Source organism: Puma concolor, chromosome B1, assembly GCF_028749965.1.
Source record: "Puma concolor isolate L17-30 chromosome B1, mPumCon1.1.hap2, whole genome shotgun sequence".
NCBI classification, from domain to species: Eukaryota; Metazoa; Chordata; class Mammalia; order Carnivora; family Felidae; genus Puma; species Puma concolor.
This window is the reverse complement of record NC_141670.1, coordinates 186706733-186714129: the sequence shown is the minus strand read 5'-3', so window position 1 is coordinate 186714129 and position 7397 is coordinate 186706733. Positions and strand designations below refer to the sequence as shown.

Genomic DNA, 7397 nt, shown 5'->3' with positions numbered 1-7397 from the left:
CCCGGATTCCTCATTTTCAAAGTCAAACCGTATCGTCTTTAGAACAGCTCAGGCTGACGTTTTTTAAATCTCAGAACCAGAAACAGCTACATTGCCCAGCATTGGATACCTTTATCCTGTGAACGTCAGTGTGTGTAAATCATTGCCCTCTTTGTACTGGCTGATGGGAAGCTCAGCCACATTTGTGGTCCAGCTTTCTAAAAAGTACCTAAGCCCTTGTGGAATTTACTCGGGCCAGTGCATTCACTTTATCCTTTTCTTCCCCCAACCTTGTTTTCTCTTCTGCTATCTCGCTCCAGTCTTTCATCTTCTATTGTATATTAGACTCCTTATTTTATTTTATTTTATTTTATTTTATTTTATTTTATTTTATTTTATTTTATTTTATTTTTTTATTTTATTTTATTTTATTTTATTTTTTATTTTATTTTTTATTTATGTTTATTTATTTTGAGGGAGAGAGACAAGGAGTAGGGGAGGAGCAGAGAGAGAGGGTGAGAGAACCCCAAGCAGGCTCTGCATTGTCAACACAGAGCCCACTGTGGGGCTCGAACTCATGAGCTTGAGGTCAGGACCTGAGCTGAAATCAAGAGTCGGATGCTTGACCGACTGAGCCACCCGGGCACCCCTAGACCCCTTATTTTAAAATGAGGTGGGCACAAACAATATTTATTCAGTTAAAAACCACTTTTCATCCAGTAAGAGAAATGAACTCACGACAGATTAAAATAATGTGGAACCTGAAAAGTGCCTTGAAAGGTATTCGGAGTGTCTTCCGACACTGGACGTACACAAACCCTATGTCCCTGGGGTCCTGCTCCCAGTTCCTTATGCAGCAGAAATGCATTCACAGGTTCACCAGAAGCCATGGACCAGAATGTTCACCGCAGCACTGGAAAGTGGCCAAATGCCCATCAACAGTACAATGAAGAAATGAGCTGTGATACATTCACATGACGCGATACGATACAGCAATGACAATGAACAATACAGCGAGTCCCACAAACAATGCCGATAAACACATGAAGGAAGCCATTTGCAAGAGTATGCTTGGATTCCATTCAGATGAATAGAAACAGAGTAAACTAAGCCATACAGGTAGAAGTCAGGATGGTGGCTACTCTTGGGAAGGAAGAGGGTTGGTGGCTGGGAAGGAATACAGGTGCTTGTCACGGTGCTGATCTCTTCTATTTTTTGTTTTTGTCCGGGTGCAGGTTACGTGGGTGTACTGAGTTTTTGAACACTGACCTGTGCAAATTCACGTTCTTTTCTCAATGTACGTCGTCCTGAAAGGTGTTAAAAAATGGCACATAAAGTGGCTTTAGCAGGAAAAGAAGTTGCATCTGATTTAGAAGAAAGAGAAGTGGCATCGGGGAGCTTTCCAGAGAACGACGCTGTTCAGTGGAAGGAGCAGGGGTTTGGGGAGGGACGGCAAATCCTACCCTGTGGCGTTGCCGGGGACATGAGGAACACTGTGTAAAGTGCCAGGCACATGCCGGGGCCCGCGGAGCCGGATTGATGACGGCTATTCCCATCGGTGGACCAGCTGACATTCCCGCAGAGCCATGAGAAACGCCTGGGATTCAGACAGGCGGGGAGTGACAGCGGCGCGACATTAACAAAACCGAACATGGCTTTGAGAGATGGTTGGGCTCGGGGCAGGGCAGGTGTGTGTGGGGAGGCACCGCCACCATGGACTTTGCCTGTCCCGTGCCCCCCCCCCCCCCCCACCGGGCCTGGGCTTGGCCTACAGCAGGCACTCGTTAGTATTTGGCCGGATCAAACGAGCAGTTGAAAGAATGAGGGAGGAACAGTGGAAGGGAATGGGAGTTTGGGACCCTGTGGTGGACACTCGGGCATGTCGGGCTGATAAGTTCTCCTTAACTTCTACACATGAAGCATTACAAGCAGGAGGTGGTCTGAAACCGTTAAAGGCGGAGGGCTCGCCCCAGAGCGGCACTCGTCAGTGGTGGCAGGAACAGTCCCACCCCGTTACCTGCCCACGTGAGGGAAGTGCAGACACAGACGAAGCAGCCTGGAAGGCGAGCAGCGGTTTGACAGACCGGTCAAGCTTTATTTTTTGAATCTGATTTAAAATAATGGGCTCGCACTTTGTACTTTTTGCTTTGTACGAAATCTCTAATGAAACTAATGTCACTGTACAGGTCCTCGTTGGATTGGGATGTAGGAACAGGAACGGGGCTTCGTCCCCAGGTGGTTGGGAAAGAGCACTGAACCGGAGGCTGAACGTGAGAGGCTGTTCTCCGGTCCCCACCAGTCTGGCTGGGAAGTCCCGTGTGCTCAGCAAGCTGGGAGCCCCCTGCCTGCCCGAGGCTCCCCTGTTCTTTTTTTTTTTTAATTTTTTTTTTTCAACGTTTATTTATTTTTGCGACAGAGAGAGACAGAGCATGAACGGGGGAGGGGCAGAGAGAGAGGGAGACACAGAATCGGAAACAGGCTCCAGGCTCTGAGCCATCAGCCCAGAGCCTGACGCGGGGCTCGAACTCACGGACCGCGTGATCGTGACCTGGCTGAAGTCAGACGCTTAACCGACTGCGCCACCCAGGCGCCCCAAGGCTCCCCTGTTCTGACGCACCAGCAGATGAGAACACCCCGGTCATTGTCCTGAGCGGGACTCCATGGATGGTTGATTTCACTCTCCCAGACCCGACTCTGCCTGCTGGTAACTGACAACCCCTGTGTGTGCAAACAGGGGAGCCGCTGGGGAGCCTGCTGTGTGTCCCACTGAATATGTGCCTGAAGAGGGGCATTGCCTCGGCGACTGTCTTTCCACGAGAAGGGGTTCCGGTCAGCAGGGAGCCCCTCATTCCTCTCCTAAGTGCTGTTTCCCAAACTCTGATCATCTGAACACACTGGAGACAAAGGAGGGGTCATTGCCCCTCACCAGAGTTGGGGAACAGTTTGTAGCAGTCTCCTCTTCCTGGGGTTCCCTCTGTGAGCATACATGATTAAAATAAAATTCAGTAAAAAAAAACAAAAACAAAAACAAAACAAAACAAAAACCAAACAACAACAACAAAAAAACCGAAGATGCTTTGTCCAGACCCCTTCTGGTTGCACGTGAGAGAAAACCAAACCCCAAATGATGTAAAAGGGAATTCAATCATGTAATTGAAAACTCCAGAGTCACAATAGTTATATCTTGTCACAATCATTTTTTCAAATACAAAAGTCCTAGGTCACAATCTTCTGTGAATGTAGAAAGGATGATACCCAGAGCCCTGGAGGATGAGGCACACTGGATCTCCTAGACAAAGTTTTACCTGCCCTAGTAGATGTTGATTGCTCCCTTCACCCAGCACCTTACTCCCTGTCTCATGGGAACACTTACTCCCACCTCCCACTTCCCGTTTGCTCACCCTGCTCCCATTTTGTCTCCTGACTTTATCCCACGCTGCAGGAGTAGGCATGTGGTCCAAGGTTGGCCAATCAGAACATTGTGCAAACTTCTGGCCACAGGGATTGGATCCACACTGGGCATGTGACCCAAACCAAGCTAATCAGGTCAAGCTGGAGTTAATCAGGTCAAGCTGGAGTTAATCTTGCCTGCTGGCTTGTGTGGTCAGAGCAGAGAATGGTCTCCTTTTCACCAGAGTTTGAGGTGTTGGCAGCCATCTTGCCACCATGAGGGCAGAGCTGGTCTGAGAGGAACACCATCAGAGGAGGAAACAACAGGAGATAGAAGCCAGATCATGATGCTATAGATCCTACCTCCTGGATCCACTTGTGTCTGAAGCAAGGATAGCTCTGGATTAGCAAATACTGTTCATAAGCTCCTTTTTTTTTGCACCATTTGAGACTGGGTTTTTGTCACATGCAGCCAAAAGAGTCTTGAGTGGGCATCTCAATTTTATATTTTAATTACTTTTCTGTCATTTCCGCCTTAAATAAAGGATGCTCAACATAATTCAGCCTGTCTTTACGACTTGGACGTGTTGCTATTGTACAGATGTGCCTAAGGAGCTGCTGGGGCGGGTCAGACATGATCTGCTGAGCTTGTGAGATTTCTGGCTTTTCTGTTTTTCTTATCTCTGCCCTGCCTCACAGCTGTTAAGGAGCAGACTCTGGCTTCATCTCAGATTCGTTGCTTCTAGTCTGCAGTGAGATTGGAAAGCAGTTAGCCAAAATTTTGGGATCTGGCATTAAATGAAAGTAAACGCCTTTAATGTGGATTTGGAGGCTCTGGTGGGGACGGGTTGCAAGGGCTTCGTGACATTTTGGCTGCCCCCGAGGATTTTTTTTTTTTTTTTTTTTTTTTTTTTTTTTTTTTTTTGGTGTTTGCTGTTTGTTTCTGCTTGGTTCTGGATGGATGAGGTTTCCTGATTTTTCTGTTAGTTGAGACTTTCACTGTAACAAGATTTTCACACTAAAGGAGTATGCACTGTGAGCAAATGAGCTAGGGTTGAAATGTCTTATAACTTAGCCAAGTTACTGAGTTTGCTTCAAAGAAGAAACAGCAGCCGACAGCAGTATTCTGAACCCCAGGCTGACCTTTAAGTTGTTTTGCTTCTTTTCTAAAATAGCCCCTTTATTTTCAACCTCTAATCACATACGCTGACTTGCAAGGGAAGGAAAAAAACCCAAGCATGCTTGTATCAGAGGGAGCGGTCCACTTAAGGCAGATGTGGAATCAATTTGGGCAAATGTGAGTTGCCAGCTTCTGAACTTTTCTGCTAAGTATATTCGCCCTGGAATACATCAGAGCCACTTAAGCCTCATAAATGTGTTGCTGGAATATTGGGTAAATGTGTGGAAGGGGGCATTCAGCTTGCTGCCCTGGCTGAGTTGAGTGAAAACCCAAAGGGGCACATTCTTCTCTGAGAAACTCAAGACAGTTGTGTCTGGGAAAAAATATAACTGAGGTCTGGTTTTGAGATTACTAGGAAAATGGAAGCTCCGGTGATTTATCTTGCAGAATGAGCAAAATCTGCCTTCTACAATGGCTATTTTTTATGTTTATTTGTGCTCCCACTTGATGTGGACTCCCATCAGAGATATAATATACCGAGCACGAAACTGTTACTTGGTTTTTGTCATCAAAAGAGCAGGACTCCGTTTCTGCTGGTCCCTGCTTTTTGAAAGTTGGTCTGTGGCTTTGGGGGACAAGTTAGGCAGGCGACTGGGAATCTCAGAAGGGTCGCTCTTGTTGCTTCGCTCACTAAACACGTGACTCCTCGGTTCATTTGAGCTCTCCATCAACTTTGCACCAGCTTTCCATGGGTTTCAGTGATGAAGACAGTGGTTGTGGTGAGTGTCGGTGAACTTGGCCCAGCCTGTCCCCAAGGCCTTGGCCTCCAGGATATGCTTCCAGGAAGGGAATCGGAAGACACATAAGGGCAGTTGATTCTCTAGTGTCTAGAATGCCTAATACAATTACACGAGCATAGGTGTAATGGGTTGAATCGTGTCCACTCAGAATTCATTATGTCGAAATCTTAACTTCCAGCATCTCCGAATGTGACTGTATTTGGAGATGGGGTCTGAGAGAGATAATTAAGGTAACTTGAGGACATCAGGGCCGGTCCTAATCCAGTATGACTGGTGTCCTTTATAAGCAGAGGAGAGAAAGACACTGACAGACTCACACAAGTCACAGGAAGACACAGGAAGAAGATGGCCATTTATAAGCCAAGGAGAGAGGCCCCAGGAGAAATGAGCATATCAATAACCTTGATCTTGGACTTCTGTGAGAAAATCAGTTTCGGTTGTTGAAGCCACCCAGGCTGTGGTACTTTGTTATGGTGGCCCTGGCAAGCTAATACGGTAAGTTGCCTGATAAGCATCTGCTGGATGCTGCTACGTCCTCCTTGTGAGTATTTCTCTAAAACTAAATTTCTTTGTCGTATAGGATCATGGCCTTAGCTGGAGGGTGAACTTCTTCCAAGGTCCACAACCCTGCCTGCTTTCCCATATTACTCATCCACATGGCCCTCCATCCCTACGGATCTACTCCTGTCCCTCGACATGCCCCTGATGCCTTCCTGCCCCTCCCCATCCCTCTGCCCACCTTCAGTCCTGGTGGAAACTTGTCCTTCAGTTTCCAATGAAACCGGTCCTTCGAGGACCCTTCAGGCCTTGTCACCTATGCAAATACCGCAGTTATTTCCAGACCTGTTTAAAGTTTGTCCCCACCCCCACCCCCCCTTGGTCTTAGCCTCCTAACATGACTGTCAGCTTCTATCCTTGTCCCCTGTAGTAGACAGATCCTAAGATGGCCCCGTGTACCCCATCTCCCCTGAGTGTGCGTGGGACTTGTAGGTATATGTGGTGGACGTCATGCCCGTGATTAGGTTACTGATCAGATGGCTTTCAAGGGTGTCTTGGTTGGTCCCTACCTACTATGGTGGGCCCTTTCGAGGGACTGGGTCCTTCCTGAAGGATGAGATTTGAAGTGTAAGAGAGATTCCCCTTCTGGCCTTGAAGAAGCAAACAGCCATGCTGCTAACGGAGGAGGGGCGCACACGGCAAGGACTTGAGAGTGGCCTCCAGGACCGGAGCCTCTCGCAGCCAACCGCTGGTGGGAGAATGCGATCTTGGTTCTGCAGCCGCAAGGATGTGGACTCTGCCACCAAAAGCAGCGGGCCTGGGAGAGGACCTGGAGCTTCAGATGAGATCATAGCGCCAAACGACACCTCGCTTTCGGCCTGGTGGGACCCCGAGCAGAGGACCCAGCTCGCCCACACCCAGGCTACTGACCCAGGAAACTGGCACGATACGCTTGTGTGGTTTTAAGCTGCCGGCAGGGTAGTGGTTTTGCGGTTAATAGTTCTGCGGCCAAAGAACGGATGCACGCTGCTTGCTGTCACACGCCAGCCAGGGTGGCCCTGTTAGAATGCAAGCAGATGGCCCTCCTTCGCGCAGAAATGTCTCCGGTTGGCCTGGTGATGCAAGCCCAAGGCCCAGGACGTCTTCCGTGATCTGACCTCCAACCACCCCTGACCGCGTCCCTCTTACTTTCTCTCCTGTTCCCTTCTGCTCCAGGCACGGTGGCCCCCTCACTACTCCAGGAATGCATCCGGCCTGCTCGCGCTTCCACCGCCTTTGGTCTCTCCGTCTTGAATCCTCTCCCCCTGTATTCCCTCATGGCTCCTCCCATCACCTCCTTCAAATCTGTTCTCAAGAGGCTCGCCTCATCTCTGCATTTGAAGCCACAACCTCTTGGGGCGCCTGGGTGGCTCAGTCGGCTAAGTGTCCGACTTCAGCTCAGGTCACGATCTCACAGTTCGTGGGTTCGAGCCCCGCATCGGGCTCTGTGCTGACCGCTCAGAGCCTGGAGCCTGTTTCAGATTCTGTGTCTCCCTCTCTCTCTGCCCCTCCCCCGTTCATGCTCTATCTCTCTCTGTCTCGAAAATAAATAAACGTTAAAAAAAAAATTA

General features: G+C 48.7%; 1 long non-coding RNA gene across 1 annotated transcript; it reads left to right on the top strand.

The window, feature by feature from the left end:
- The first annotated feature begins 478 nt into the window (after nucleotides 1-478).
- On the top strand, nucleotides 479-7086 carry LOC147582066 (uncharacterized). The gene is made up of 4 exons (XR_015250536.1): nucleotides 479-1104; nucleotides 1234-2333; nucleotides 2577-5784; nucleotides 5870-7086. It is a non-coding gene; the product is annotated as an uncharacterized LOC147582066 (long non-coding RNA).
- The last annotated feature ends 311 nt before the right edge of the window (nucleotides 7087-7397 follow it).